Here is a 23,819-nt window from a genome sequence, read left to right as displayed (position 1 = left end):
GTACGCCTTTCAATGAACAGAATCTACACTCTTCTGAGGCCTACACAGTAGGAGGTCAAGACTGCCTGAGACCTTCTCAGGGATTCCGGAAAGTGCAAACCAGAGTGAAAACGTGTAGGCCAGAGCTCGTGCCGGTAGACACCCCCGCACCCACCCTTGCATTCTGGGACATGTAGTCCAGAGCTCGTAAACTCGTGTAGTCCCATATACTGCAGCTACAGTAACGCCTCGCTGTAAAGGTTTACCCGCGGAATTCTGGGAAATGTGGTCCAGGAGTTCCGGGTTAGTCGCAGGCACTTCCGCCCCAGGAGGACACGTAGCAGCCATGTTTTGCCTGATGACGGTGTTTCAGGTCCGCTCTTCACGACCCCTTCAAGCTTCCCCTTTGCAGACCTTTCATTTGGGGAGAAAGAGGAGGTGCGGCTAAAAGCGGAGGTTTGAGGGCCTGGAGTGGTGATGTACGTCCCGCGGGCGGAGCTTCTTTGCGTTTGGTAAGGTACCCGGGATGGGGTGGGCTCAGGTCGTGCCTCCTGGGGTTTGAGGGTCTCCCCGGTTTTCTTCACCCCTAACCTGACCCTGTCCCCCACCTATGAGCTAGCCCTACCGCTTCATACGGCGTCACACTGGGTGAGTTGCTTAACTCCTCTGTGCCTCCGTTGCTGTTCGGTAAAAGGGGGGAAAAAGGAATGCCTTGTTAATATAGTGTTGTGAGAAGAAACGAGATAGCACAAGTAAAAGGTCTACAACTGCCTGATACATTGTTGGTATTAATACTACGCTAATTCGGGAGGCACCCATTTCGCAGCGGGATTCTGTGAGCCCAGGAAGCTGAATTGTCCTGGACTCCTGGCCTGTTTTGGAAGGAGAGGACTTCTAGCTGGTACGGGGGCGGAAGGGGGTGCGGTATGAATTAGTGGGGATGGAAACACAGCCCTGGTATTTCACAGTCTCCTTTCCTTCCCCAGCCCTGGCTTCTCCAAAAGCACTGCACGGAGGAAGAGGCAACAGAGCCCCACGTGAGTAGGACTTGGCATTCTTCTACTTAAGATATTCCTATAAATTGTAGAACGTATGGGACATGGGTAACGATGATAACTGAGCCTTGGTCACTAATTTCCATTCTAAAAGCTTTATGCCAATGAACACATTTCCATCAGGCAGTGGCTCTGTGAATTGGTACTGCTGTTTTCTCTACTTTAAGGCTGAGGAGCTGGGGGCAGGGAACACAACCCTGTTGGCCCATCCTCACCCAGATGGTAGGAGGCAGAGCTGGGGTTGGGACCCAGGCAGTTTGAGTCCAGCAGCTGAGTTTGCTAATCCCTTTGGTATATTCTCTTTGAGCATAGGGTACTGGCTAGAATCATATCATGAAAGGAGGTTGGGACTTAATTGTGGGGACCTTGAGAGCAAGGTTTAGGCTATTTTATGAGTTTTTAAGATAGTTTTCTCAACTGGGTCATTTATTTTATTTCAAATAATATGTATATCATAGAAGTAGCATAATCATTATGGAAAAATGCAGATATATACATAAAGAAAAATTTTAATTATCTGTAACTTTAGGATGTAAAGATAACAGTTGTTAATGTTTTAGTGCCTTTTTGTCTGGTTACTCTTTGTGTATGTTTCTGTGTAGTGGAGGCTGTTTTTTGTGGGACTGATGTTACACTGCAGTGCTACTCAAATTGTGGTCCACAAACCAGCGGCATTGGCATCACTTGGATAGAAATGCCCAGCCTTGAGCCCCATTCGAGACCTTCTGATTTATAATTTCTGCGTAGGGGGTCCAGGAGGCTGCATTCCAACAAGATCCCACAGTAATTCACATGCACGTGAAAATTCGAGAAGCTCAAGAGAGGGTCTTTTCTGGAAACTGAGGCCGAGGAAATTGACCCTGCTGGATGTCACAGATAAAACTGAGCTGGATTCACCAAAGCCCTACTTAGTCCAATGATTTTATTCCCCCACTAATTATTGTCAACTGTCAGGGCCCCTTTCAGAAATCTGAATTGAGCAGAAGACAGCTAGCAAGTGTAGAGTCAAAATGGAGGTCGTTAGAAGTTGTGAAGATATCTCTCTCCCAAGCTTTGGGGAGTGGAATCATTGCCATCTTTTGTACTAGATCGAACCCGGGCCCCCTGCATTGGGAATGTGGAGTCTTATCCACTGCACCACCAGGGAAGTCTCCCATTTATTTCTTAAACTTTCCTATATTTATAATGATATAATTACAATTCAGATTCCTGTCTTTTTTCGTTTGAATTAGGTATGGACTGTCAAACTATTTTTTATTGTTGTTGCAGAATCCTGGCTTTTATTAGTTCTCTTTACCTCTGTGCATAATTGTCAAAAGGGTACTTCCTGTTTAAAAAGAAACTTAACGTATTTTTATACCTTTTGTAAAAAGTTGTCCATGTCAATTTAAATGTTATTGTTGCAGTCACAAAATCTTTAGGAAGACAAGCAGAGATTTTCAGAAGTCTATAAAGACTCTCACATAACAGGGCAACAATGGATGACCTCCACATGTCTGACAGCCTTCTGTTGGTAGAAATCACATCTCTAAGGATAATTTCTAACTAAAATATCATCTGCTTTACCGCAGTTGCTAAGAAATAAGAAACCCTGACAGTGGTGTTCTCAGAGCTTCCTACCTTATGACGATGTCACGAGGTGGATGCCCGTGTTCTCCCCTACTGGCAGAGGACAGAACTGAGGCGAAGAGATGTGAATAATTTGCCCAGGGTGACACTGCTAGTGAATGGCGTAGCCTGATCAGAGCCCATGCATATTGACTCCAAAACCCACTCTGACTTACATGGTCTCTGTTTACACCATACCCAGAATACGAATGACCCCTGTGGAAGCTGCAGGCACACTGTGAGGGGGCCACTGTGTATGGATGGGCAGGTCATTCCTCACACAGCCACTGAGGGGGTTCACGGGGGCATCTGGTATCTGCGTGGGGCTCTGCTCATCAAGCATAATCAGCTGTAGCCACCCCGAGGACTGGGAGCCTTGGTAATTCACAATGAGCACCACGTGGGTTAGTGACTTCTTTTTCTTTAAACCAGTTTCCAGTTTGACTTCTTCTTTCCCTGTCTGTCTTGTTAGGACTCTGCACTGCCCCAGAAGGAGAGAGAAAATGAGCACATTCCAGGTGAGTAGAGCTTGCCTTTCTTGCTGTTAAAAACGCCGTTTTTGTACTCAGGTTGGACACAGGTTTTCCTCTTTTTTTTCTTTTTCTTTTTTTTTTTTTGATTGGAGTATAGTTGATTTACAATGTATTAATTTCAGGTGTACAGCAAAGTGATTCAGTTATACATATATATACATATATTTTCAGATTCTTTTCCCTTATAGGTTATTACGAAATATTGGGTATAGTTCCATATGGGTTTTCTCTTTCAAGGAGAGTCTAAGCATATGAGGACCTGAGTGTGCCATGTGTGCTTTTTTTAAAATTCCTGTTAAATTTAATTGGTTTCGGTTTTAATTTTTGTTTTATTTCATCATTTTTTTATTTTACAAGTAAAAGAAAAATTAAGGGAAATGAAGGACATCTTCCAGTCTACTGCTTACCTGCTTACAAATTAGCTGCATTTCTATTTCTGTAATCTCTTCATCATATGTATTCATGGATGTGTATTTGTATTTATAACATAGATACAGTTTTAAATTGTTTTTTTCATTTAATACTAGCTAACATTCACTTTTAATTGCTTTATCATGTTCCTGCAAACTTATGCACCTATTTTTTTTTTTTTCCTGGTATGCGGGCCTCTCACTGTTGTGGCCTCTCCCGTTGCGGGGCACAGGCTCCGGACGCGCAGGCTCAGCGGCCATGGCTCACGGGCCCAGCTGCTCCGCGGCATGTGGGATCTTCCCGGACCGGGGCACGAACCCGTGTCCCCTGCATCGGCAGGCGGACTCTCAACCACTGCGCCACCAGGGGAGCCCTGCACCTATTTTTTATACCATTCTTTACTCACAGACATTTAGTTTAAAGACTTCTCCTGTTTTAGGAGCACTACAGTGACACTGTTCCTGATTTAACCTTTTTCTCAAAATATCTGTTCTGAAGAATATTGCCCCTTTTTGCCCTTAACATAGTAGGTTTAGGTATTCAGAATTTAAGAGGTATGTTTTACATGTGGTGCCTTGGATGTTTTTTGGTAGAATATCCAAATACGGCAGAGCACAGCAGGATCAAACTGCTGCTTCACGCAGAAAAAATAATGTATCGTTAGAAGTTTTCTCACGACCAGAGTTAGATTCAGTCTTCCCCATGCTTGAGTCAGGCCCTTTGTGTATTTTATTTACTGGTTTGTTTCTTTTTCCATCTTATATTTTTTTCTAATCAGAGTAATACATGACCTTAGTTTAAAAAGTCCAGGGCCTCCCTGGTGGCGCAAGTGGTTGAGAGTCCGCCTGCTGATGCAGGGGATACGGGTTCGTGCCCCGGTCTGGGAGGATCCCATATGCCGCGGAGCGGCTGGGCCCGTGAGCCATGGCCGCTGAGCCTGCGCGTCCGGAGCCTGCGCGTCCGGAGTCTGTGCTCCGCGACGGGGGAGGCCACAACAGTGAGAGGCCCGCATACCGCAAAAGGAAAAAAAAAAAAAAAAAAAAAAAAAAAAAAAAAGTCCAGTGGTACTTAAAGCACTTGTCACTGCATAGACAGCTCAGAACAATTGTATAAAGAGGTGCTTGGTTTCATCTTTGTTTTAAATATAAAAAATCGGGGTTGTGAAAAAAGGAGGAACCAACTCAGACTCACCCAGAAAACCAAGGGTGTGGAGTCAGAGTATTGCATTCAAGCGAAAGACAGAAACGGGGAAAGAGAGAGTTTTCATTCAGAGACCTGGCATGGCCTTTTGGTTAGTTTCCACATATAACACTCCTTCTCAGCTGGTTCCCACCTCAATGAGAAAGCAGGTGCCATCAAATACTGCCAGGACTAAATTGGTAACTGTTTCTGGGGCACTTGGCAATAATAATTAAACAGTGAAAGCCTTTTAGTTCAGGATCCAGTGGTTAGAATTCTAGGGAGTTTACTTATGAGTTGTCTGAGAGCCCCAGGTAAATACACAAAGCTTTCTCTTTCATAGCTGCACGTCCGGTGAGGCTGAGGAAAGTCAGTGTGTGGCATTGGCAGGATGGAAGGAGGGGGTGCTGGGAAGTCTGCACACCTCACAGGAGCCGGAGCAACTTCCCATCCTCCTCGTCTCCTCGGGGCTGCCCCTCTTCCACTGGCCACTGGGTATAAGATTGAGGTGGTGTTGTTTGTCGTAGGAGGCGGTGACCTTCAAGGACGTGGCCGTGGCCTTCACAGAGGAGGAGCTGGGGCTGCTGGACTCGGCCCAGAGGAAGCTGTACCAGGATGTGATGGTGGAAAACTTCCGGAACCTGGTCTCAGTGGGTGAGGACAGCCTTTCTCTGCGAGTGTCTTTGTGACCTTGGTGTTTCAAGGCTTTGGGCCTCTTGAGGTGGTTCCCTGAGTTTGGGGACCAGACTTTTGCAATTCCTGTGGGACACGAGAGGATGTCTCTGGTCTTTCTAAACAGTGTGTTTCAGGTCCTTTTCAATTATTTTGTAAAAGAACTGTAAATCGACAGTATCTTGCTCTACCTTGTGTATTCTTTTTCAGATTTCCCTCCCTGCCATTAGTGGATCATAAAGCCAATTTATTGAGCCCTACGTGTGATTTTTTAATGAAATAAAATAGTATAGAAAATATCAGAGTTTCTTAGGAAGAGTACAGCACATTGCAGCAGAAACTCTGGGCGATGGCATGAGTGGTGTGAGAGCCAGTGGGAACAGATTTCATGAAAAGGGACATTGGTTAGATATAGGTCATTCAAGCTTCGTTTTAGTAATGTATACTTTTCTACCTGTGTATCTAGGTTGTGAAATAAATGCTGTTTCTTCAGTGGGTTGTGATACAAAGTTTGAAAAACACAGCTTTCAATACCTTGAATATGCAGTTGGAACTCAAATTTCTAGTAAACTTTCGCTCTAGCCCGTTCATGTTAACTTGTGACTTTGCATGTTCTCATTCTTCAAACGAGATACAAAACATATAGAAAGAGAAGAGAGGCTTTGGTTGATGAATTCAGCAACCCAGATAGAAATTTAGGTGAGAACCAAGCAGTCGTGAGTTCCTATGGTTAGCTCTCTATCTGTTTTGCTTCTCACCAGCCCTGTGCTGTCCATCACCTGGTCCCAGTTGGAAATCTCTTTCCAGGATTATTGCATAGTCTTTGTACTGGTCACCTGTTGCCACCCTTCTCCTCCCACAGTTTGTTCTTTAGGTGGCAAAGTGATCTTTTGTAACTTTAAGTCAGGTTATGTTCTTGTTTCAAAATTCTCTTGTGGCTTCTTTTACTTAGAATAAAAACCACTTAAAGTGGCTTCTAGAGCCTTCTGTGGGCTGCTGTTCATTCTCCACCACCTCCCTGAATGCACCACCTCTCCTCCCTCTTACCCTATCTTTTCCAGACCTGCAAAGGATGCTTCTGCCACAGAGCCTTTTCCTTGTCCTTCTCTCTGCCTGGAATACTCTTTCACCTGTAATCTTTTAGGCCTCTACTTCTTTCAGTCAGTCACCTTAAAGATGAGGAGGTGGCTGTCCTCTGACCACCCTATGGAAAATACAGTCCTCTCTTTCTTACTCTCTCTGCCCTGCCTTGTTTTGTCTCTAAGCGTTTCACTCATGTACATTTTGTTCACCTGTTTCTCACCTCTCTTTCTTCCACTGGAGGGTAATCCAGGAGTGCAGGAGGAATTCGGTCTGTTATATGTTTATTGCTCACTAGCCTCAGTGCTTAGCATAGTCTTGGTACATGACAGGAACTCTTAAATATTTCTTGAACAAACGAATGAGTTAATGGATAGAGAAATTAGCCTTCCATGAAAATAGCTAGTAGGCGGTGAACAAATCCGAGTGAATAAGGGATATTGCTAAATGTTTTTTTGTCTTCAAATGAATTCCTAGCCTAATTCTAACTTCTCAGGTGCCCATGATGTGTGTATGTGTGTGTTTGCCTTTCTGTACAAGTTGGCCCTCATCAACTTGCACAAAAAATATATGTATAGAACCTGTAATTATAACCAAACTGAGTAAAATGCTTTCCCTGTGACTTTCCTTGAGCTCTTAGTAGCAGAGCAAATTCATTTGGGGAGGAAATACTGTTTTGAATGAGGATTCTTATGTCTACTTCTTAGGTAACCCTCCCATAGAAGGAAAGAAATTTCTATTTCCTTATCCCTTATACCAGGGGAGAACAGGTCTCAGAAAACAGCCAGCTGGTGAGTTAGCCTTTCCCTTAAAAGATTTGCCCCGCTGCGTCCCATTTGCCTCCTCCAAAGCCCACCTCACTAATAAGAAATCGATCTTTGTTAGCTCTACAAACATTTTGTGTGTGTGTGTGTGTGTGCATTTGTATGTATCTTGTAGAAGGCATTTTAGATAATGTCACCTTGAGTGCTTTGATCATTCTTTAATAGTTTCTAGTCTGTTTCTTCTCAATACTTATCACAGGCTATGGAATTTATTCCCAGCTCACTCATAAACCCCATTCTTCACTTTGGAACTCATTCTTGTTAAAGACCAATGTATCTGTGTCCAAGAATTTTCCATGCTGTTTTTAAAGAGACAGCATTCTTCCCTAGCCTCTAAATTTTGACTCCTGCTTGGCAGGGGGAGTGGAGGAACATATTAGGCAGCACAAATGCCTCAGAAGGATCCAGTGCATAGGTCTTCATGCTTTTTTTTTAACCCCACTGATGCTTAGACCCTTTTTTAAAATTAATTAATTTTTGGTTGCATTGGGTCTTCGTTGCTGCATATGGGCTTTTCTCTAGTTGTGGTGAGCGGGAGCAGCTCTTCGTTGTGGTGCGCAGGCTTCTCATTGCAGTGGCTTCTCTTGTTTCAGAGCACGGTCTCTAGGAACGCGGGCTTCAGTAGTTGTGGCACGTGGGCTCAGTAGTTGTGGCTCACGGGCTTAGTTGCTCTGCGGCATGTGGGATCTTTCCGGACCAGGGCTCGAACCTGTGTCCCCTGCACTGGCAGGCAGATCATTAACCACTGTGCCACCGGGGAAGTCCCGGTTTTTAGCCCCTTTCATATCCTCCTCAGCACTAACCCCCTTGGTGTGCTGCCGCCTCGGGTGCAGCCTTTCAACTTAAGCAAAACTGTACTTTCCAGTCCTTTTCCTGTATCTGATACCTGACTTGTAAAAGCTGTTTCGCTTCTCTGACTTGGTTCAAACTTAACCTGGGATTCAGAATTGTGGAGAATCCTAGAAATCAAACTGAGTTCACCTGTGCATGCATTTCTTGAGCCCTGACTAACTGCTAGGCACTGTTAAAGCTGTGAGCACAGCAAAATGCTTGTCTTTATTGATACTGTGTTATGGTAGGAATGACATGTAATTTTTGAAAGATGATTTAAATAGTATGTCAGAGTAGTCATTTGGTTTTAAATGGGTTTCATTCATGCTAAGTATTTGGGAGTTTAACAGACCATCTCTTGGTTTCTGTTAGTATATAAACCAGAGAACTTCATTTGTCGTGCGAAAGATAAGCTGAACCATCCTGAGGTTCATTAAAGTCTCATACTGTGTCTTAAGTGTAAAATCTTGAATCTTTGAACAAAGCTTTCACGTGTCCACATCTCTGAATTCTCTGTCCGATAGAAGAAAACAATCAAAGTGAGTTGAGGGCCGTTCAAGACAGAGGATCACGTGAAGAGCTTTCCTGCTGGCAAATCTGGCAACAAATTGCAAATGACTTAACCAGATGCCAAGACTCCATGATAAATAGTTGTCAGTTCCGCAAACAAGGTGATTCCCCCTGCCAGATTGGGGCAGGACTCTGTTCAAATTTCTGAAGATGAGAACCATATATTAAATGATAAAGCAGGTGATCCCAGTAGTACTGGAAATCCAAGGTTTGCAACTTTGAGAGCCCAGGATTCTTGGAGGAAAACTTCCTTGGCTGAGTCACAGAATTATCAGAATAGACACCAGCAAATTTCCATGAAAAATAAACTGTCAGTGTAAAGAGGATGTTGACACCATCAGTTGGATTTCACATCACCTTGATGCTCATGGAGTACACAAGGGTCAAAAATCTTACGGCTACTGTGATTATAGAAAAGATAGCACGAGGGTTTCAACACTGGATCAGAATACCATGATTCACACAGGACAAAAACCTTACCAGTGTAATGAATGTAAAGAAACCTTCACCGATCTCTCCACCTTTGATCTTCACCAGCAATTACACTCAAAAGAGAAGTCTCACGTGCAGTGAGTGTGGAAAAGGCTTCCATTACAGCTCGGTTCTTCATATTCATCAGAGAGTTCACGTGGGAGGAAAACACAGTGAGTGTGATGAGTGTGGCAAGGAGTTCAGTCAGAGCTCACAGCTGCAGACTCCTCAGAAAGTCCACACTGTAGAGAAACCATTCAAATGTGGGGAATGTGGGAAAGGCTTCAGTCGTAGGTCAGCACTTACTATTCATTGTAAAGTCCACACGGGAGAGAAACCTTATAATTGTGAGGAGTGTGGGAGGGCCTTCAGTCAGGCCTCTCACCTTCAGGACCATCAGAGAGTCCACACTGGGGAGAAACCATTCAAATGTGACACATGTGATAAGAGCTTCAGTCGGAATTCACACCTTCAGTCCCATCAGAGAGTCCATACGGGAGAGAAACCGTACAAATGTGAGGAGTGTGGGAAGGGCTTCATTTGTATCTCAAATCTATACATTCATCAGAGGGTCCACACAGGAGAAAAACCCTACAAATGTGAGGAATGTGGGAAAGGCTTTAGTCGGCCTTCAAGTCTTCAGGCCCATCAGGGAGTCCACACTGGAGAGAAATCATACATATGTAATGTGTGTGGTAAAGGCTTTACTCTGAGTTCAAACCTTCAGGCACATCAAAGAGTCCATACAGGAGAGAAACCATACAAATGTAATGAGTGTGGGAAGAGCTTCAGGAGGAACTCCCATTATCAAGTTCATCTGGTTGTCCACACAGGGGAGAAGCCCTATAAATGTGAGGTATGTGGGAAGGGCTTCAGTCAGAGTTCATATCTTCAAATCCATCAGAAGGCCCACAGTGTAGAGAAACCTTACAAGTGTGAGGAGTGTGGGCAGGGCTTCAGTCAGAGTTCACGACTTCAGATCCACCAGCTGATCCATACCGGTGAGAAACCATACAAATGTGAAGAGTGTGGGAAGGGATTCAGTCGTAGAGCAGATCTTAAAATTCATTGCAGAATCCACACCGGAGAGAAACCGTATAATTGTGAGGAGTGTGGGAAAGTCTTCAGGCAGGCCTCAAATCTTCTGGCCCATGAGAGAGTCCACAGCAGAGAAAAACCATTCAAACGTGAAGAGTGTGGGAAGAGCTTTGGTCGGAGTTCACACCTTCAAGCCCATCAAAAAAGTCCACATTGGAGAAAAGCCATACAAATGTGAGGAGTGTGGGAGGGGCTTCAAGTGGAGCCTGAACCTCGACATGCATCAGAGGGTCCACACAGGAGAGAAACCATATAAGTGTGGGGAGTATGGGAAGCACTTCATTCAGGCCTCAAGTCTTCAGTGGAGAGAAGCCGTACAGATGTGACAGATGCAGTAAGGTCTTCAGTCGGCCTTCACAGCGACAGTCTCATCAAAGAGTGCACACAGGGGAGAAGCCTTACAAGTGTGAGACCTGTGGTAAGAGCTTCAGTTGGCGCTCCAATCTAACAGTTCATCACAGAATCCATGCTGCTGATAAATCCTATAAAAGTGATAGGAGGGCTTCCCTGGTGGCGCAGTGGTTGAGAGTCCGCCTGCCAATGCAGGGGACACGGGTTCCTGCCCCGGTCCGGGAAGATCCCACATGCCGCGGAGCGGCTGGGCCCGTGAGCCATGGCCGCTGAGCCTGCGCGTCCGGAGCCTGTGCTCCGCAATGGGAGAGGCCACAACAGTGAGAGGCCCGCGTACCACAAAAAAAAAAAAAAAAAAAAAAAGTGATAGGAGTGGTAAGACCATCAGAGAGCCCACACACGAAAAAAGTTCCATAAAATGATTAAAACAAAAACAAAAACAACTCAGGTGTCATGTGAATTCTTCCAGTCATCAAGTTCAAAAGAAAAAAAAATCATTTGTTTCATTAAAGTCGGTGTTTCAGCCATAGCTCAACATGTCCCAGTAGTCAGGAGGCCACACGGCAGAGAACTCTGGTAAATGGTGTAGTAAATTTGAACTTTGACCTCTATTAAATATTAGGGGAGAAGCCTTAGTGTGAGTTTTAGCAGGCCTTGTACAAAAGTATGATGAACATACCAAAATTTATGCCCATTACAATGTAAATTCCACGAATGCAGCGACGTTTGTTCTGAATCTACAGTCTGAACATTGTCAGCTACTTTGTAGGTGCTCGATATTTGTTCAGTTAATGAATGAGGAAAAACTTTTTGAAAATTATGTTGCAATCCCCTCCAAAATTTCATAAAAATTTGTATTCAGAGCAGTTAACTTAAATCTGGCCTTAAAAGTAATTCAGGGAGACAAAAATTTGAAGTGTTAGAAAACCACTCAGTATTGCAATTTGTAATATTAATGTGGCATCGTCCTGTTATGATGAGCCCCATTTGTCTCCCCCCAGCCTCGCTTCAAGTTGGATCTTATCTTGGACTTTGTCTATCTAATATTCTGTGAATCTTATACAGTACAAATTTGGTTATTTTTTGTGACAGTATAGACTTACTGAAAATGGATTGTTCATCTTGCAATACAGAAAACATACTGTTGACCCTTTTTTCAAGAATGTCAAGGCAGAGGTTTAAGTGTCAGAAAGAGTTACTAATGACAGTGACAGAGGACAAACATTTCTTAGTAAATGAACTGATCATTGGTTTCTTCTTCACCACATTTCCGTCTAGGTTTTGATGTGATTGTCTCCCAAGGGTTTTAGCATTACTTTCATCAAGACTTCTTAAGTAGAGAAAAGAGGCTGTTTGAAGTAGATTACTTTTGTCAAGTTCTCTATCTCCTTACTCCTCTCTGGCCTGAGATAAAAAGAAAAAAATTATTTGTTGAAATTTGGTAATTTCATCAAACATTTATTCAATGACTGACTTGCACACTTTTTCCTAGCGATGGATTGAAAAATTGATTTTCAAAGTGAAGTTGCTGAGTACATATCAAAGCATAGAACGTGCGTCCCTTTGATATAGAAATCACAGAATAGGACCTTATAATTAGAAAATTCAAATAGAAAAGGTGAGTAGCATGTCAATGTTACTAAATTTTGTAAAAGTGAAATATTCAATAGGAATGTCTTTATATTTTAAGATACTTATATAATAACAGGTCTGTTAAAATGATGGCTTAAACTTAATGACAGAAGCATGTAACAGTTTAATGTATTTTAGGTAGGTACATCACATACCTTAATCAAACATGTATGTGTGTGTGTTAATGCATCCTATCATCTGTAAAGGGATATTCACCCTTATGTAAACAGTGGCAAGATTTTCAGGGATTTTTTCCACATTTAACTTCCATATTTAAAATTTTTCATTGAGCATCAATTTTCCAGTAAAATACTGTTATTTTTATAGTAACATAGGTAGTAAAATAATGTAAAATATAATATTAAAAATTACTAAGAACATATTAATCCCTCACAGTAAGAAATCCTATCATCATGAGGTATACATATATATGGCCAAAATTAAGGAATAGACCTCTAGAAATCAGTTATAAAAAGAAAAAATGTATATGGTTATTCAAAGATACAGAATATTAGTCAGTGTAACGGTATATTTATAATTAATGCATTTGAAGTTTAGGATAAATCCATGCAGCCCAGAATATTCTGTTTTAATTCCAACAGTAGAAATTTACACATCCTAGTTCTCCTCATCAGGCTTCCTTACTGGGTGAATGGATGGATAGCTCGGGGTACCGGCTTGTCCTTTCAAGTGCTTGGTCTGACTGGAGAAGTAGCTGGGTCGTTCCAGACACTATGACACAGAGAACCATTAGCTGTGGGAAAAAAGGAATTTACCCCCCAAAAAACTTTTTTAAAATTGTTTACAAAGTAACAGTGATTGGGCAAATCCTGAAGATAGAGAGTGGAAATAGGTAAGTTTTAGAGGTAAAATTTATCAACGATTCCCTAAGGAAAAATGTGCATAGGGAAGAAACCTAGAATGATGGGAACAAGTTGTTAAGGAGGAGGTTTGCATACCATTTCCTACTTCTTAGTCATTTCACTGATGTTTAACACTTACTTGGTTAAAGGGCTTTACTCAGCAAAAGATGTATTTAATGTGAGAGGCAGGTTTCCAAGATTGGTTTCCTAGACCACACCTTCACATGTGTATGTAAAGTCCATGCTACCTCAAATTGCATTGCATTAGATGTCAGAAATCCTAGGGCTTTCTTGTTTGGTTTGGTTTGGTAGATATCAAACCACCAACTCTCAAGGTAATTTGTAGTTTAGTGAGTTAAGTCAAGGGCTGGAAAACTACCTCCTGTGAGCCCAACCTGGCTCATTGCCTTTAAAGCTTTATTGGAACATAAAAGCTCTTTATTGGCCCATCCATTTATTTACCATCTTTGAGTGTTTTCCATTGTGCTGACTGACAGTGTTCAGTGGTTGTGACGAGCACTGATGGCCCACAAAACCTAAAATATTTACTTTCTGGCCCTTCAGAGAAAAAGTCTGTTGATCCCTGTGGTAAGCCCAAAAGGTTTGTCTCTGTAAGTGAAAGACCACAAGTAGAGCAGAACTTAGACTTGGTTCAGTGAGGATTCCAGAGAGGTTTCCTTTTTGATTCTCATATCTGCCCTTCTGGTTGACCTCGTTCTTTAGTTTGGTTCAAAGACAGTGGTAGCAACTAGGGACTACCTGTTTCTTTCTTCACATTCAATGAAAGAACTGCTCTTCCATTCTTAGTGTTGAGTAGTTCACAACTCACTCCCAGTGCATGGCTTCCTCTAACCTTGACTCCCATCTATGCTAAAGACTAAATCTTTAGCTTTGTATCCAGTTCCATTGGCCTTTGTAGGGCCTTCAGTTTCAACTCCCAGTTGATAGCTTGAGCTCGAAATCTATTTTTACCGTTGGGGATTTTCTGTCTTAGCTTTGAGCTTGGCTACATAGCAACACTTTGGGGGACTTGTTATAATCAGCATTTCTATCTTTCTTTCCTTCCTTTTTATTTATTTATTTTTTTAAGGGGATCCAAAGTCAAATTCAGTCAGTGGCTGAATGACAGCACATTGATTCACAACCTTGTAGATTGTCTTATGTCATAGGGCATCAGTGGGAAGGAGTAGAATCCTGGAAATTTGAGGTGGAAATATATGGGCAGATTCCAACAAAGCTGAGGCCTGTGACCTCTGACCTGTGACCTCTTAGTTGAGCCTGCTGTGCTATTAGAAGGAAGTCTGCCTCTACTCTGAGATAGTTTCCTTGCAGGGGTCTGTGGATCCTCAAGACTTGCCTCCACTACCTCTCGTTTTTCCAGACCTAGTAATCAGACTAGAGTCCTTGAAATGGGGACGGGAGCAGGGAAGGGGTGGGTACCCACCGGGTATAAAGGATGACCATGAGGAGACACTATCTGCTAAAATAAGGAATTTTATAATTTATATCAATAGAAACCTGAGAAATAATGTGTGTGGATTTTGTAGGTATTGAAGCAGGTGGGAGTAATGTAATATTGGGTTAGGCTGGATTTGTTGATACGAGTGCATTCAACACCCATTCCAGACTCAGCGTGTTAGCTTGGCTACCTGGGAATGCCTTCAACAGTTTGCTCAAATGACTGAAACCTGTACCCAAAGTTAGCGTATGCTAAAGTCAAAATGCCAGGACTTGCTAAGTATGTTGTAGCAAAATTTCTTGACGTTGGCATGACTGACATTTTGAACTGGATAGCTCTTTGTTGTTGGGAGCTGTCCTGTGCAATGTAAGATGGGTCAGTGGCACATACTCTTCCCTGCCACCCTAGTTGTAACAATAAAAAGTGCCTTGAGGGCTTCCCTGGTGGCGCAGTGATTGAGAGTCCGCCTGCCGATGCAGGGGACACGGGTTTGTGCCCCGGTCCGGGAAGATCCCACATGCCACGGGGCAGCTGGGCCCGTGAGCCATGGCCGCTGAGCCTGCGCGTCCGGAGCCTGTGCTCAGCAACGGGAGAGGCCACAACAGTGAGAGGCCGGCGTACCGCAAAAAAAAAAAAAGTGCCTTGATACATCCGTGTGCACCAGCCACGTGGGGCTCATTCATAACACAGCTCCTTAAAGAAAAAAGTCTCAAGGGGCTTCCCTGGTGGCGCAGTGGTTGAGAGTCCGCCTGCCGATGCAGGGGACATGGGTTCGTGCCAGGGCCCGGGAAGATCCCACATGCCGTGGAGCGGCTAGGCCCGTGAGCCACGGCCACTGAGCCTGTGCGTCCGGAGCTTGTGCTCCACAACGGGAGAGGCCACAAGAGTGAGAGGCCCGCGTACCACAAAAAAAAAAAAAAAAAAAAAGTCTCAAGACACTGCCACATATTTCCTGGGAGGGGGGACCAAAAGTGTCCCCAGCTGAGAACCACCACTGTAGAAGGTTTACAAAGGCATAGGAATGCCAGACCACTGGAGTGGATTTATCACATAAGATCTGCTCACCCAAACCCCCTGTGTGCCCTGGGAGGGCTCAGAGGACACTTCCTTTGCCAGAGGTTTAAGAAACGTATTGGTGAGGGGAGCGTTAGCAGTCTTGGAATGCTCTGTAGCTGCTCTTCTCTGCAGGCCAGGAATGAGAGGGAAATTATGTCATCATAATGGACTCCCTAAATTCCGTGAGGCTAATGGGATCGTGGGGCATCATCGGTCAAGTGGAAACACTTCATTGGCAGAGATAAAGTGAGCGTGTTTTTCACAATGAACAGCAAAATGAAAGGGCTCATTAGAATGCTTTGATACACAGAGATTTTTTATATTTGCTCATGTGCTATCTCTAGGGCTGAAATAAATGGGAAGTCTACTAATAGCCTACTTGATTTGAATCAGGAGAAAAGCTCTAGGTCTGATGAACATGTCTGACCGGAATCAACATGGGAGTTGTGCTCCCTCAGCCAATTCGATAACATAAGTCAGTTCCCATTTCCAGAGCATCTTGAATGAAGGGCAGGCCGGGTCCCCATGAGGGAGGATATACCCTGGTTTACTACCAACTATCCCGAGGGTCCTTTCTTCTCCCTGGAAGGGATAAAGCAAATGAGGTGGAACAGGAAGAGACAAGCAGCACTCCAAGCTCTGCTGGTCAGGGTTACCCTCCAGCGTCGCCTTAAAGCTCAGAGCCACACACACCACAGGGAGCTTGGCTCCAGATCAACGACCACGCAACGGAGGTTCTGGAACATTTCCATATCTCGGGGGACCTCATTTCCACGTGACTCTCTTTCATATTCCCCTTTGTCACAGAAGGCTAGGTCCAGTGGTCCGGGTGAGATCTCGGCTCAGGCCCAAGGCTCTCAGACCTCAAAGTTCTGGTCCTGCAAGGGCCCCTGTCCTCTCTTGAGACCACTCCTGGCTCTCTCTGCCGAGAAGGAGCTGCTGGCAGTACGTCCTCTAAGAGTTGAGGTCCATCGTGCAGAGCCTGAGAAAGCGCCTAGGAAAAGGCTCCACCTTCTTGTTGACGTCAACAGAGGTCAACGCCTTTGGTAGTGCTGGGTGTGTCCCATCGGATGCCACTGCAGAGCCATTAGGTCAACCAGCACATGTGTGCGGCCCCTTCCCTTAGACTCCTCTGGGCCCTCGTGACATAGGCTCAGAAGACTGCCAGCCTCAAGCCTTACCTCTTCCAAGGGACAGCCACACCGTCTTCCAGGATCTTCTGTCCCATGAATCTCGGTTGCTATTTGCAACTCAAAGGAGAGAAAAGAGCCTGCCTGCGGGGTCTCTTCGGGATGGGGCCTTCTACCTCCTCCTCCTCGTCCTCCTCCTCCTCCTCGTCCTCCTCGTCCTCCTCGGGGTGATCTCGGATTCCACATTGCCCATCAGCTGGGCCATGGTGAGATGAAAGACACGGCAGCTGAAGCCCTCCAGGACGCCGCCCTTCACGTGCTGCTGGAGGATCTCCAAGGTGGGGAAGACCCGGCAGCAGGCCATGCACCTGAAGCCGGTCTCCATGGTCACCATCCAGTCCGGTGTCTTGGCCCTGGGTCTCTCCTCGACGGCAGGTGACCCTGATGGGCTGCCTGGCTCTGCCCTTTCCTCATACTCTTTCTCCTCCCCAGTGGGCTCACTGTCAGACAGGAGGTTTTCGGTGGACACATCAGAGGGGCACGTGCCTACTGTGCACGCATCCTCAGGAAGGGTCACTTCTTCTATCCTCAGCTGCTTTTCAGGCAACTCCAAGGGTTTCTTTGTCTTCCAGGAGACAGCGACACCCTTATTCACTTGTACCTGCATGTAGTATATTTTCATGCCCCTTTCCTCTTTATCTGGGTGCAGATCGTTCTTACAGGGTGAAGAGGGTGAGGAGGAGACACAGTGTAATGGGGGAGCGGTCTCCCCTTTTTTCTGAACCTGGGCTAGGGGTGCGGTAGGCTGGGCAGTGTCTCGATGTGATCTCCGGATTCCTGAAAAAGGAAATTAAAAACATAATAACATCCATGGGCCATGCCGGAAGCTGAGGGAGCAGGTGTGGTAGACGAGAGAGGGACGTTTGCATGACGTAGCTATGTCGTGAGCTTGGTGTCTGTTGGCCGTAGGAGGCAGTGGTGTATCTGGTGTCATCTATGGGCTTTTCATCTGCGGGTTGGGGGATACTGGAGCAGTGTCTGTATACACGGGTCTGGAGTACAGTGGTGAGGACTGTGGTATGTGTGGGATGCGGCTGCATGCGTGTATGACGAGGAGTGTGAGTTTGGGAATATCAGTGGTGCATTCCTTGTGGAATGGGGCTGTGGTGCAGGAGGAGAGTACTGTGGATCACATGCTTGGGGTTCATGTGTGCACTGAGAAGGGCTGTGCCTGGAGGGCGCATGTGTGTGTGAGCTGTGTGGACCTGAGCTGGATGGTACTGCTCTGAGGCTGGAGGTATATGATGCAGAACTCTGTCCTTCTCTGGAAGCAAAGGCAAAGAGAAACCCTACATTTTCCTCTGAAGATGCTTAATCTGGTCCCTCTTCCCTCCACCTCAAGCCCAGACCTTTCCGGCCCCTGCTCCTGGACTTCCCCACCATGGTAGTACCAGGATTCACACCCGCCCCCCACCCCTGACTCAGCTGGGATCCACGCCCTCGGAACAGCTCAGCCATCCTGCCCAGGCTCTTCCACAGAGCCCTCATCACCTCTGATGACCCTGGGTTTCCTCTCAGCCTCGCTGGGATCTGTGTGCCTCCTGCCTCACAGCCAAGCACCCCCTCACCTGAGGAGCCCCGCGCCCTTACCGGCGTGAATGAGCTTGCGCGGAGAAGAAGCACAGGAGAAGTGTTTAGGGGCAGAGCAGACCTCCCCTGCCCCTGGGCTGCAGCCTTGGGCCACCACAGTGGATCCAAGCCGAGGGGGATCCTCTTGTGACTTCGAGATTCCTGAGGGAGGAATGAAAGGCTCAGGGTGGGTTCATCAGTCCTCTGTCCACAAATACTTACTGAGTGTGTGACACGTGTCAGGTGCAGTGAATACACACAGATGAGAGTGTGGTTCCCAGTGGATCCTCCAGTATTTAATTCCAATCAGTACTTACTCTGTCACTGTCTTGTTGGTACTGTAGGCCTCGTTGGTGACTGTGAGTATGTGGGAAGAGTGAGTGATGTGTATCAGTTAAGTCTGTGGTAAGTGTGGGGTTGGCATGGGGAGAACAGTGCAGATGTGTCTTATCTGTGTCTGTGGCCTTTGTGTGCATGGTTTCTGTTCACAAGTCAGGAATTCTGGGACATGTAACTTTTCCTCATTACATGGTGTGGCTTGTATTTATGGTGTGTGTTCATTCATTCATTCACCAAGATTGAGTAAGCAGCTACTCCTGTGTATCTGGCACTCTTCCATTGTTCTAGTCTCTGGTAATGCTGCACATTCTAGTAGTGGAAGACACAGACTAAACAAAAATACAATAAATATATAAAACCTGAGCTGGTGGTAAGTATATAAGGGTTGCCAGACTAAGCGAAGAAAAATACAGGGCACCCAGTTAAATTTCAGTTTCAGATAAACCCAGAATAATTTTTTAGTGTAAGTATTCCCATGCAGTATTTGGCCTGACTTAGTTTTAATGTAAGTATGGCCCATACAATATGTGGGACATACTGATACTGAAAAATTACTTGTTCTTTATCTGGAATTCAAATTGAACTGGATAGCCCATATTTTCTCTGGCAACCCTGACATGGGTTAGTGAGACTGTGGTTTACTGTGGTTTGTAGAAAGCGGGTCTGGCATTACTCAAGAATGTGTTATAAGTGTGGTGTGTATGACTCGTGACTGGTTCTTAATAGAGGTATTTAGCGATGGCTGAAGTTAGCTGTGTTTGTGTGAGAGTTGAGGAGATACATATATATATAGAGTGTGTGTGTGTGTCCTATGTATATAGTGTGTGTGGCTATATACATATTTCATCTCCAGTGTTTGGTGTTGGAAGACAGGATTGTGGTACAGGTGGGTTGTATGAGAACGTAGTATAGGAGGGATGCGTGTATATACCTCCATGTGCTGTGTGTGGTTTACTAAGGAAGTTATATGTGGGGTGTGTGATATTTTTGCTGTATCAGAGTGTACATGGGTGTATGAGTTACTGTCTCATAAAACACCCCTAACAAGAATTCTGTATACACTCTTACGTACACCGAGTGTCAGCCAGGTCCAGGCAGGGTGACAAGAACTTTACCACGCAGACTTTATATCTGATAAGCACTCTACCCCCATTCATCCTGCTCATCTCTGCACTACCACAAACACACACGCACACACAGTCACACACACACACACACACAGGAACTTAGAGCAAAATATTCTGAATGGTCAGGGGCAGTCATTGCCTTCCCCAGCCTGTCCCAGCCACTGCCTGAAAATCTGCCTGCTGTCTAGAGCTCCATTCCCAGGGCCCATCCTACAGTCTCCAGGGCCCTGGGCCTGGTAGGAGCTACTGGGCTCTAATCTGGGGCAGAGGCCTCTAGCTGGAGCTCTGGGGTGACCACCCCTCTCCCAGGGCAAGCTACTCGCCTACATTTAATGCACGCAGGCACCCCGTGGCCCGTGGCTCTCAGAGCTCCCCGCAGGACCCTGAGGCCATTTCTCACCCCTGCCCACGCATTCTCAGTCTCTGGAAAACCCTTCCCTTCCCTTGATCTCCTTTGGGAAATTCTTCCTGTTGAAGGAATAAAACCTCCTTGCTTTCAATATGACACCATCCCTGGACAAACAAATCTTCTTTCGAAGTGCATTCCACTTGTCAAGATATTTTTCAACAGGGCCTTCAACTCATGGGGCTTTTCTTTCCACTTTGGTAAAAGAGGCCAAGCAACTCATGGGTCTCTCTCAGCATCCTTGCATCCTTCACATCCCCCACCTCATGACCCCAGGGAAAGATCCAAGAGCATAAGAGAGAAATCGGGGACTGAGAAAAGCTGCACCTCTAGGTCTGTGCAAGCAGGATGCAGCCTGCTGTGAGTCCGACAAAGCTCCAGGCCCGGCAGCCTCAGGACAGAGTCCCCAGACCAGCGGAGCTGACCTCCCATCTCCCAGGGGCATCTGGCCATTCTGTGTCTCACATCACAGGGACCCTCCGGATGGATACGGCAGCATCAGTGAGAGGAGGTCTCTCGCTCCCTGCTTCACAGGTGACACGTTCTCAGTCCCCCCCATCCAAGAGAAGGTTTAGTTTGGCAGAAACCCATGTGCCCCAGCAAGTTGCCCCCCACATACCTCCTCCGTTCTCGGCAGTTTCCTGGGACTCTTCATTTTCCAGATGTTTCCTCTTTTGTCGCCGTTTCATGGTACCAACTAGAAGTCTCCCTTAGAAGATGCCTCAAGAGATGTCCAACTCCTCCCCTTCCCTACAGGTTGGCCCTTGTTGGCTCTTGGGCAATCCGTTGAAATGATTCAATACAAACAAAAATAGTCAAGTCTCCTAAATGGCTGAAAAACTTGTACCACTTAGTGAACCAGTAGTACTGCCTAGTGCTCACCAGGGCTGTTAAGTTTACAAGGTTGCCAGGCGCACAGCAGGATTCTGTGACCTCAATGATGACATCACAGCATTCCGTGGACCAAGTTCAGCACAGTCTCTGCAATAGCACAGGCCCCGTTTTCAAGAACAATTCCTGTTTCCCAGCCGAAGCTTTCCCGTGAAAGGGAAAGGTTCATACCATATCTATTATAAGTTGTATCATACCATATCTACTATAAAATGAACATTTTGATTGGAGATCTTTTAATATCTTTTATATAGAGATTTAATATGAATATTTTAAATGGTCTCCAGTTTCCCTTTGATTTATTGACATTTTAAACTCTGCACTTCAATTTTCCCTCAATACGTGTAATTTTGTCACGGCTATTTCTGTACTTAAAGATGAGGAACTATATAATTGATTTCTTCGTTTTTTCCCCATCTCTTTCCAAGGTACTGAATTTGATTGTGTCTTACGAATGAGTGAAAAATACTAGTCTTTGAGTCAGGACATTGGGCCCTTTACCAAGTAACTCAACCTGTCTGGGCTTCATCTTCTGTCTGTGCGATCGAGAGGCTTTGCCTAGTTGACTTTTCAAATGCTGTGTTTCTTTGATTCACTCTCACGTACTGATCTGCTACTTAGGAAGAGGGCCTGTTCTCATAAAGTAAGAACAGTCGTTTTCTAATCCTTGGCTTGGGCGGAGTTTAAGTGGTCGTAGTCAGTTTGTCAGTTTTATTTACTTTTACTTATGCTTAGTTCTAAATAATTTATATGGCTCTTGTGACAATTTTTAGATCTTCTTTTTTTCTTATTTTCTTTTACAGTTTCTAATTTGCTATCGCCAGTATAGAGGAGCGTGATTGACTTTTAAAATTTATTGATCTTGTATGTGTGTGCCTTGTTGAACCGTCTTATTAGTTCCTGCTAGTTTATCTGTGGGTTCTTTTGGGTTTCCTAGATAAATGAACATATTAAATGTAAATAATGTGTTCATTGGATAAAGTTTATTTTCTTGCATCTATATATATAGGAGCAATATGTTGAATTGATTTAAATATTTAAATACTTACATACCTGTTACCACAATCTAAGATTCTTTATCTTATTTTCTTTCAATCAATATTATGTTTTCAAGATTTCTTCACATAAGTCCATATAGTTCTAGGTCTTTTATTTTTGACTGTTTGATATTATTTCATCACATTCGTATAGCATCATTTATTTTCCATTCAAGCATTATTGGACAATTGGATTCTTTCCCTCCCTTCTCTAGAACAAGCAATGTTTCCTAGAATATCCTTGAAGATGTCTGACAGTCGAGAAGGGCCAGGCTGCCCGAAGGTTCCTACTTGCTTTTAGCCACCTTTCAACAGGCCATCTCCAGCCAGCAATTTGAAGCACTGATGAAATGAAAACTCCCCCATGTGTGGAGATCTTAGGAGCTTCCTAGAAGGTGGGAGGTTAATGATAGGCATCCTGCTGGGATCCCAGGGGAGTCTGAGCTGGCCTGAAGCTCATCTTCCTCCTCCACCTCTCAAGAGAAATGTGGAGGAAAGAAGACTTCAAAAACTGTGAGTAGGCAGAGGGAGAGAGATCGGGGGCCGAAGCTGCAACTGAGGTCTTTGAGTGGGCTGTGAGGACACAGAGCCTCTAGAGAGCCAGGCTCTGCCTTCTGAGCAGTTCTCCCCTAAGGTTGCTCATCATTCAGGTGATAGCAGGCATATACAGCCGACTCGGCCCACACTGTCACAGAAAGCCTTATCAGAATCTCTTCTTCATACACTCTGTCTGTTACTTGGTTATTGCCTTTGGTACTCCACTGATGTGAACCACAGTCGCCAGGGGATGGAGGACACTAGTGACCCATCTTGCTCTGTGGCCTCAGTCCACAGCTTGAGGGTAAGGGAAGAGGCCAAATGAAGGTCAAGAAGGAAAGATGGAGTTTGAAGAGAAGACCTGAGTTAAGGGTGTCTTCTCAAGTCTTGACGACTGAAATGTAGCTCCAGTACCTGAAGTCCTGCTTGTTCTCAAGGCTGACCACGGGGCTGGGTGCACTCAGTGAAGGAACCGTATACACTTAGTATTTCCTTGCTTGCTCACACTTGCCCTCCTCTGATACACCCTCTGCAAGACTGATCTTCCCCTGAAACAACTTTCCACCTGCTACTGTCATCTCATGAACATCTGCTTCCCCTTCCTAGTGCCCCCCTAGAATGCCAGTGCAGCCAATTCATAATTTGATAATCATGCTGCTTACCATAGTCTCAGCAACTTCTGATACATTTTATTCACTTTATTCCATAGTCTTCACCCATCAATAATCTTCCTTAACTTCCTAGCTGCAGGTTAACCCATTCGGAATCATTTCTTTTTCTTTCTCTTCTTTGGCAAATCCTTTCTATCTTTTAAGGTCTTTTTCTTGTCTCTCTACCATCCTGCCTTCCCGAACTTCTTTGTTTTCCGTTTAAGTAACCTTTCAATCTCCTTCCCCAATTTCCTCATACACATTGAGAGTTTATTCCTCACACGTTAGACAGCGGTTTATGAATGGCCAGGCATAATGGACTCAGAATGAGTTGGCACCCCCGAGGTACCTGTCTTGCTGGGGAGCCACAGGTGAAGGGCTGGCTGCTGGACACATGTTTG

The 23,819-nt window shown here is 45.0% G+C and overlaps 2 pseudogenes; one reads left to right on the top strand and one right to left on the bottom strand.

Moving 5' to 3' along the window:
* Nucleotides 1-217: 217 nt before the first annotated feature.
* On the top strand, nucleotides 218-14,544 carry LOC132501394 (zinc finger protein 226-like; annotated as a pseudogene).
* A 2,368-nt stretch (nucleotides 14,545-16,912) lies between these two features.
* On the bottom strand, nucleotides 16,913-20,992 carry LOC132501393 (protein FAM170A-like; annotated as a pseudogene).
* Nucleotides 20,993-23,819: the final 2,827 nt, after the last annotated feature.

Source organism: Mesoplodon densirostris, chromosome 14, assembly GCF_025265405.1.
Source record: "Mesoplodon densirostris isolate mMesDen1 chromosome 14, mMesDen1 primary haplotype, whole genome shotgun sequence".
Taxonomy (NCBI): domain Eukaryota; kingdom Metazoa; phylum Chordata; class Mammalia; order Artiodactyla; family Ziphiidae; genus Mesoplodon; species Mesoplodon densirostris.
Note: the sequence above shows the minus strand (reverse complement) of the source record. Positions and strands in the feature narration are given on the sequence as shown.